The 9,416-nt window shown below is 45.5% G+C and overlaps 1 long non-coding RNA gene across 1 annotated transcript in view; it reads right to left on the bottom strand.

Moving 5' to 3' along the window:
• Window positions 1-6,866: 6,866 nt before the first annotated feature.
• LOC144130168 (uncharacterized) overlaps window positions 6,867-9,416 on the bottom strand; it is a 29,112-nt gene continuing 26,562 nt past the window's right edge. The window contains exon 3 of the long non-coding RNA XR_013313987.1: window positions 6,867-7,065. This is a non-coding gene — a long non-coding RNA (uncharacterized LOC144130168). The remainder of the gene's footprint in view (window positions 7,066-9,416) is intronic.

Raw genomic sequence — 9,416 nt, 5'->3', positions numbered from 1 at the left:
GATAGCCCACGACAAAGGGGGGGGGGGGAAGAATGTTGTCTTCGCGGTAGCGCATAGCGTCGGCTGTGGTACGGAGCGCTCTGGCCCGCTGACAGCTCCCTTGTCCTGGAATGTGCCCGGAAATTGGGGAGGATAAAGCCTGTTTCCCCGGGGCGGCGGCGGGTCCGGTTTTTCTGGTCGTCACTCAAAGAGCATGGCTGGGTAATTGATGATGCCGCTGTCACGGGTCTCCGTCTACGCCGCGCCGTCGAACGTGGATCCTCGTAGCACACACGGAATGTCACAATGCTGAATTCACGATGCATTTCTGAATGATTGATGTTGCATTAAAACTAGTCTTATGGCAAAAATAAAGAAAAGTCATGAATTCTATGTTTTTAAACGGCTCTTTAACATCACACAGAAACCGTTGCGGTGATTCGATTCTGCATAATGTAAACATACACTAAACTATTCTATGTTCTAGCTACAATGAATCGTGGGACAGTCCAGGACCATAATCTGACAATCATTGCAACAGACAGCTTCCATACACCCTTTGAAAGGAGCAAGTGACAAGGTCGAGAATAGGGCATGGAAGCACATGCTACATAGGTACGCTCACCTGATCTGTACATTTACACACCGCGGAGCCATGCTTATATACTCGCAATAGGAAACCCCCGAACGAGGGTTAGTGAGGACATGTTAAAAAGGTAATTTCTAAGATAACATTGGCGTCATACGCGCAATCCATGCAGGTACAAATGAAGAGAATTATCTGTAAAGTTCTATTATTGATGCGCATCATTGCTGCGCGGGAAATAAAAAAAGTGCCTGAGGCGATTCTCTGGAAAGATACTGCTCTGTTGCTTTTGTGCATAAGAAAAACTATCTTTTATTTTTGTCAGGAAACTTCACGCAAAAGCAAAGCAAGAACTTTCGTTGTCAGTTCCGTCCAGAAAGGTAATGCGAAATTTCACCAATGCATTATCATGTCAGTCTGGTGCAAAAACGTGCATGCAGAAACTCATTAGCGATTTATGATGTCGAGGTGATGCAAAAACACGACTTTTGCGGCCTCTGTGATTAATTTCTGGTGACTCATCACGACTGAAATCAGAAGTTCAAGACATCAGAAATTCAATACCCATGTTTTTACAACCAATTCGGGGACAACTCTTTTGAGTTAAGTTGCTCTGTGTGCAATGGTCTGCATTTCTTAAAGGCCAAATGATGCAGTGGCAAATTGCGCTAGTTACAGCATTATAGACGGGTGCAATGCTACTCTGTAGTGGATGTTCCAACTGTACAGACGCTTTAGTTGATTTTCGCGATAAATGCCGCAATGGTGGAATCACTATGACTCGGCGCCATAATCGGTTAGTGCTGAAGGAGCAATGCGCCGCGTTTAGAAAGGGCATTCAATATGTTAAGAATATTCTTGGACGCCATTTTTGAGCAAATTTAAGAACTGTCAATACTCTTGAACGCATCGACGACAACCAGTTGTACTACTATTTTAGAGCAAAAACTGATCGCGAAGTCCTAATTTAAACGCCGTCTTCTTACTAAGCGCATGATAAAGAAAATTTTATAAATATTCTGACCCCGATTATTCACATTATTGATCGCATTTAAAATCAGACAAAGCGCTTCTTGATAGATATGAGCAGTTTTTTCCCAATAAGCATATATGAAGGACGCAAACAGATCCATCAACATACACGGGACATTACACCTGAATATACCTCTTTCTTAACGGGCTTCGTTCTGCACAATAACTTTTTGAAATGAAGTATGTTGATGATGCTCAATGGTCCCCCGAAGCGCCGTAGCAGCTTTATTTATTGTCCGCAGCACTAATCCTTCAGTGACTATGATTAGCTTCTATACATTTAGAAGGTAGCAAGCATGACTGCTTGGCACTTACCTGCTGTCAAAACCGAGGCCAATCTTTGTCAAATTCAAAACAAATTGTTTCTTCAAAGATAGGAAGTGGATCAGATCTGGGCTCCAGTTGGCGGACGAAATCAAAAAAAGATTCCTGCCATCCCTGTACATGCCATCAATGAAAAGCATGTCACAGACACCATCTTCAGGTAGCTTCATGTCTTTCGTGTACCGATCTATGTTGATCGTGCACACGAACGGGAATAGGCGGCTTCTTAATGAATCTGCAGAAAAATAGAAAAGTTGCATAATTTATGCAACAAATTACTCAGCATTTGCAAAAATTTCTGTAAAGCCGTGAATTATGGACGGTAAATCCTCAGGATGCTTGCCAATGTTTCAAAGAGAGCACTTGTCTTCCTCTTTGAGAAACGTTAATCATTGGTTGGATTTAAATAATCCTTCACTCCGAGGAGAAATGTCCGCAGAGGGGGAGGGGAGGGCGTGAAGTGGGGTGGGTGTTGCGATGAGGAGTGTGAATCTTGTCCAGGCATGATGGCAGCTAAAGAGGATTAACCCGTACACCTCCAGAACCGCGAAAAGAAATACGCCAGCTAAGTAGAAAGGAATCCGGGGGCTGGGGACTGCTGAGAGATGTCAACATGGCCTTGAAGATCTGGGTGCGAAGCTGCTGTGGACCATAGAGAGCTGTGAGATGGGGCATGATATGACTGGTTGGCTGACCTTAATATACCAGTACGCTACTGCACAGTAACCATGAATGAAATACCGGAAATCGTAGGAAAAAAGAGGGTTATGCAGAGAAAGAGCAGAAAAAAATAGGCAGGGAGTGTAAAACAAAATAATTCCACAACAATTCTATAAGGTGGTGAAAACCTTAAAGGGCCACAGAAAGGGGTGTTTGAGCTTGGCTTTAAAATGCTTGCACCATGTAGAGTACAGGCCACCGAGCGTCCATGCTGCGTACGAGACCTCAAAATCGAGCGGGAAATTTACAATACATTTTTAAAAACTCCCGCTTTCGCACCTCGCGGCCACGCGCGGTGCCGGGCTTTCGCACGAAAACCTGCCAGACGACGTCACGTCTTGCAAATGACGTCATAGCCGAGGGTTATCATTGGTTCACAGCGCCAAATTCTTTCAGACGTAACGCGCTACCGCGGCCGCACCCGCTCCACGTGCGCCACAGCCGGCGGAGGTATGGAAGGGCCGAGTGTTTGGGGCGGACGGAGGAGCGCAGTCGTTTTGTCGTGCGAGAGGAGAGGGAAAAGCGAGAAGACGCGGAAGTTCAAATTTCTTCTGCACATAACTCAGCTTCCACAAAACGCATTAAAATAATTCTTGCTAGAAGATAATTATGAACCGTCGTCGTGTAACATCACAGACATATCGCACCTTTAATGAGACCCTCTTTCTGGGTGCCTTTAAAATAAATTACAAGAATAAATGGCTTTGGTTTAGGTCTGGTGAAACCTGGAGTGACGCGATAGCTACTGCTGGCCGACCTGAACTCGCTCAGTCGAATTGCAAAAGTCAGTCCTTCGGCGGAGCTTTTCGCTGGGTGTTCCTTCTTCATCTTCTCGAAATCACACCCTCCCCCTTTCTCCTCTCCATTCCTACCCCACTCAGTTTCGCCGGCGCGCTGTGCCGCTACGCTGAAGGCTCGAAATTCTAGTGTAATGTAGGCGCGCGGCATGCACACCAGCTGCATGCTCTGACTTCACTCCGCGCATGCCCACAACCGAGAAGGCGGGCGGCGTCTGCTCCGCAGTCGGCGCAGCGGCGAGGCGCAATGTGGGCACACCAGATGCGGGCTATGACGGCACTTCGCGCATGCACACTGCTGGCGTAGAGGTGGTGCCACAGCTCAGCGCGCAGCCACGCTGACCTCGCGAAGTGGCTGGCGTAGTGTAGCTATCGCTACAAAAAATAATAAATGAAAGCAGGGAAAAGGAGGAGAAGTAGTTTTGTAGGCAGGGGAGCAAAATGAAAGAACCGATAAAGTAGCGATAACCGGCAATGGAAAAGTCGGTGTGTTTTTTTTTTTTATCGGGCAGCCCAAAGAAAAACCCTTGCCGAGACAAAGACAGTTCCTCTTGTCGGAACACTGGTACACCCACTCATTATTTTCTCTCAAAAGGTCTTGGATATGGTCAGAGAAAAAAAGTAGGGCCACCTTTTCTTTGCTGCATATCGCCTCTTCATCTGTTCTCTCACCTTACTTCACTGGCTACTCTTCCTCTTTTCCTTCCTCTTTTCTTTTTCTTTCAATCGTTGTTTCTAAACTACTTTCACGTAAAGCTCTGCTCTAGGTGCTGCCTTTTATCAACTATATGTTGCTTTCTCATTCCAACCTCTCTTCTTTTGCCCGTTGTTGTTTTTATTCTCTTCCCGGCATCTTCTTAGGCCTTACTGCTACCTTGCGTTCTAGTGCATCGAGGTGAGCCCAAACAGTCATACTTGCCACCTCTCGCAGCTCCCTATGCAAGGACACATTTCCCTTCAAAACCATGTTCTCATCGCACCATCATTCCCACCGCCCGGATTTTTTTCGCTATTGAAAAAGCGTATTTTTCACAGTTTCGCAGGTCTACAGGTTACTGCACTTAAACTGCCATCATCGCTGAACAAAATTAACGCTCCTCATCCTAACAGCCTTCCCATTCATCGCCCTCCTCGCCCTTACCACGCATTCTTACTCAGGGTTAAGACCCTATTTAAACACCGGCAATGATGAACGCTTTGCCCCGACGAAGACAAGTCCTATGGGGAAACGTTGGCAAGAATCGCGAGGCTATCCCCTCCCTTGTTAACTTTGTGTGTGTCAAGATACCAGACAGAAGATGGTTAGAGAGATGATCGAATAGTTTGGGGGGAGGAAAGTTGAGCGTGTGTGATTAGGAAAAAGTTAGCACGAAAAAAATTGGCAGTGGTTGAACTCTGTTGTATCTAGTGGGATGAGCGAAAGATCGAGTCAAGCAAGGTTGCACATGGTTTTGCTTCATTTCATGGCCTCCATGGCAACGCGGAGCACGTGACAGTGAATGCTGGAAGTGAACTCAATTGCCGCACTGGAATATTGCCGTCACGTGGTTAGGAGACAAGTCACGTAATCCAAGTGCCGTTCAGCGCCGTTCAGCGTGTCCTTTCTCGTACTCTAAAGAAGAAATAACCAGCCAAAAATGACGAGCACACAAGGGTAGACCAACATAAGACACTGGCTGGCCTTGGAAATAGCTAAACATGGCGATGCTTGTGTCAGTTCACCATCGACAGCACTGACGATAAAAGAACTTGATTATTTGAATAACTATGTTTGAGTGTCTGTCCTGCCTTGGCGCATGCGTTGAGATCACTCGGTAGTTTGTACTCAATGAAGAATTCTGTTGTTATTCCCAGCCGTTGTCCTGTGTTGATTCCCAGCCGTTGTCCTGTGTTGTTCTTCTTCTGTGTTGGTCTTTCTTGCTGGTTATATCTTCCTTAACATATGCCATACCAATAGCCCCACAATTGTGCCCTGCTTCTTTTACTCTGGCCTTTTTGGTTGCGTTCTGGAACCATCATGAACTGTTATTAAGTCGTCCCATCTGCAGTTTTGCGGTATAATCACATAATCAGTTCTGAATTTAAAATGGCATCCCTGCGAATTATCTTCCTTTCTTCCCCACTCCTGATCGTAAGTCCATACGGAGTACGATCAGCAGAATACGGAGACATCACGTTTCTAACTTTCACTGAGAATGGAAATTAGTTTTACGGTAGCAGCGCATGCGCGTGGCCTGGGCAATATTTCTCCAACGTGTTCCCTGGAAAACTCTTAAGTGCTCGAACCGCCATTACACATTTTTTGACTGTGGAACTAAAGTCCGCTCAAAGCACTAGATGCATTTCAGGAAAGAGCTGTTGACCTTGAAGCTAGAAGGGAGGAGAACAAGGAGCCGAAATTAAATGAACATTGGCAATACTTTCCTTCATACCCTGGTGCCTACTACTGCTCCTGCACCGGAGCGGCGCATCTTCCTGGTTCCTTGGTGGCCGAACCCAGCGTGTGTCGCTAATTTGCCAAAGTTCTGTCCTGCAGCCCGAGAGGCGCACGCGGAGTCGTGGTCGTAAGTACCTAACGATTCTGTTCAAAAGCATTTTTAAGCTGAAACCATTGACGAACGTATTTTTTTTTCGTATACCGCAGGTTTCACTATAAAAATCAATATATCCGCAGATTACCCGACAGCACTCTTTAATTTTTGCTATTAACATTTTTGCTGACATCAATATTGTTCTCCATTGGTACGCGTGAGTTGCTGTCGTTATGTAATACGCTCGCCGGCCGCACGTGTCCAGTGGTGCCATCGATCAGAAAGGCCAGCAAGCGGCTCTAATGTTATGTGGCGTGATGGTTTACGGAACGGATGCGGTGGCGTTGTTCGGGCAAGGAGAAACTCTAAAGCGTTCTGTGTAGCAGATACGGCCGCCATCCCGTCTTCTTCAGCGCGTAGCTCGGTGTAATTGCGCCCGTTACCATACATAAACAGCATCAAAGAAATCCGAGCGAGCTGCGGCTCATAATGAAAGCTAACAAAAGAAAAGCGGCTGATAACGGACGCTCCTTAAGGTTCGAATGCAGCTGTCAATATCTGTGTGCCATTCTGAAATCCTATATGCCTTTCATGCTTACTTTTACTCTCGATGACGCGACAGTATCATATTTTTTTTTGAAGTAGGTTTTGTTTCCTTCGCCACATGTTGCACGAAAGTTTTTTTCGGAAGTCTAATTAATTTAGTTTCCGCTCGTCTCGTCTGCCATCATCAACCGAACCAATTAGAGGAACCTTTAGTTACATGGCCGGGTCTTACCTGTTGTAGTGGAAGTAGAGGTTGTCGTCTGTGCCGGCGTATTCGTCGCGCTGGTGCTCACTGTCGTCAACAAGGCTGTAGTTGTGTTGGTGTCCTTCGTATTCTTGGATATGGATATGGCGGTTGTTCGGGTATTCGTGGGTGTCTTGGTGCTCATGGTTGTTTTGATCTCTCTTGAAGTATTCGTTATCGAAGAAGAGGCCGTCACTTCTGTGGTCGAGCGCCTTTTTGTCCTGCGGCTTCTCTCGGCGCTTGTTGTTGTGTTGGCAGTTTCTATTTCCGAAATCGGTCGGGTTCCTGTGTGTGGCGTCGTTGTTTCTGCGGTTTGTTCGAAAATAGCAAAAAAACGTCCCGTTTAAAAGTGAAATAGCCCGCGAACGCAGCAGGCGGCTAAAAGTGAAAAGTTAAATTATGCGCTGCACAAACTCAGAAAACCTCACTTGCTCTGCAAATGATACCACATTTATGTGAAAGTACTTATGCTTAAGGAAAACGACGAATTGGAAACTAAACGGAATGCCAGACTGTATACAACAAAATAAGTTTTTGGACGAGTCAAGTTTGCTCAAACCCATGAAAAGGGCACTCAGATGTGTTTTTAAAGCTTAAATACATGCTCAAAACGCGAAGACACTACAAACAGTTGAAATTTAAGCAAATTGACTTCTTAAAGTGAGGTCATAACAGTCCTGACTTTAGGCACTGTTTCTATTTAACTGCTCCTTCGGCTAATATTATTGGACGGTGTGTTTGTGTGCGCATTTGAAGACTTCAACCACTACAAGAACCCTCCGGTGGATGCACATCAATCCGGGCACCTACCAATGAAAATCATAAGACTTGAACCACATCCACCCTCCTCCAGAGGCATCATACATCGCACCCTCATAAGCTTTTATATATATATATATATATATATATATATATATATATATATATATATATATATATATATATATATATATATATATATATATATATATATATATATACCAACTCTTACCAACTGAGCTACGGCGACGGCTGTCCAATCTGCTGTGCTTTCGTGCGTATTTATGTTTTGCGTGTAAGTGAACCTTGAGACTGTTCACCAGCGCCACCCTCGTCCATAGCGGTGGACGTAGCACGTCCTGTAATACCGCAAGCGTAACATAGAACGTCATCTAACAGCGAGGGCGGAAACTGTGCGAGAGCCCTCTTATGCTACCTATGGCATCAAGACTGCCACAACCGAGACCCCTGTTAAGGTATTAGCAGTCAAGGCAAATACAATGAGGAGCCCGTTTGACAAACATATTTAGGAAACCAACAGCCACCGAAACCAAGGTGCATAGGGGAATGTTTTTATTTCTTTTAATTTCTAGTGCCAATCAGTTGGTTTCAAAGAAAATTACTTATAAAGCAGCAGAAAAACAACCATGCCGCCGTAGCTCAGTTGGTAAGGGCACCGGACGCGATATTTGGAGGTCGTGGGTTCGGATCCCACCGGCGGCATGGTGGTTTTTGCTGCTGCTTTATGAGTGATTTTCATTGACACCAATTGATTGCACTAGAACACTAGAAATTAAAAAAATAGAACCATTCCCCTATATATATATATATATATATATATATATATATATATATATATATATATATATATATATATATATATATATATATATATATATTATAACGTGCCAAAATCCAACAGTTAGTGCAACGAAACCGCATGGTGCGACGATTTTTGTTCTTGCTTTGTGGTGCTCATCAAAGAGAGAATATCAAAGTGATTAATTCTAAAAAATTGTTGATTTCAAAGCAGAAGACAAAATTTCCTGCCGTTCAAGTACTGCTGAACTTGTTTAGAGAGCGAAATCTATGGTGTATCGGGCAATTAGGCGCCTCTTGGCGTCTGTAACGCTGAGTGCTTTCCCTACACTGAACAGGCAGCGCGCCGACCCTCCCACCCTGCCAGGTGGCAGGTAAATTAATGGTTAATCGCAAGAGCTTGCTCACCCAATGAACGCTGCGGCGTATTGCTGCAGTGGCGCGTGTGCCACAACCTTGTCATCGGTAATGCATGCAGCCCACATGTAGTTGTTGCGACAGAAGGAAGAACGAAACGGGAAGGGCATGAGCCTGACCACTGGCTCAAGCTGGGCTACAATCGCTGCAACGTGTTTACAATAGAAGAGTTCAGAGAACAATTACAGGGAAGCTTGAAAAATAAAGGGTGCGCAACGCAACAAAGGCGTCATCTGAAGCGCCGGAGACGGTTTAGCGACAGATACCCCCGCTGACAAGGATCCCTCGCCACATCTGTGAGAGTACCTAGATCCCAGCACCGTAATGCCGGGGAGCCAGCCCACCACCTCTCTGACATCTCTTTCTCTCTCTCTGCACACCGCCACCTACCTCAAAGCGCGATTGAGGTGTCCACTGAGCCAGGGTTCCAGTTATGCGCCTTTTCCTCAAAATCATCAGAGTCTAGAACTTCCACCCAACCGCGGCGGCCGCTTTCCGATGGAGGAGAAAAGCAAAGGCGCCCGTTTGCTATGCGATAACAGTGCACTTTAATGATCCCCAGGTGGTCGATATTGTTCCGAAGCCCTCCACTACGGCACCTCTTCCTTTCTTCTCTTAGCCCCTCCTTTATTCCTTCTTTTAAGACACCGGTTCAGGTGGCC

The sequence above is a fragment of the Amblyomma americanum genome, chromosome 4 (genome assembly GCF_052857255.1).
Source record: "Amblyomma americanum isolate KBUSLIRL-KWMA chromosome 4, ASM5285725v1, whole genome shotgun sequence".
Taxonomy (NCBI): Eukaryota; Metazoa; Arthropoda; class Arachnida; order Ixodida; family Ixodidae; genus Amblyomma; species Amblyomma americanum.
The sequence above is the reverse complement of the archived record's forward strand: the minus strand, read 5'-3'. Positions and strand labels throughout refer to the sequence as shown.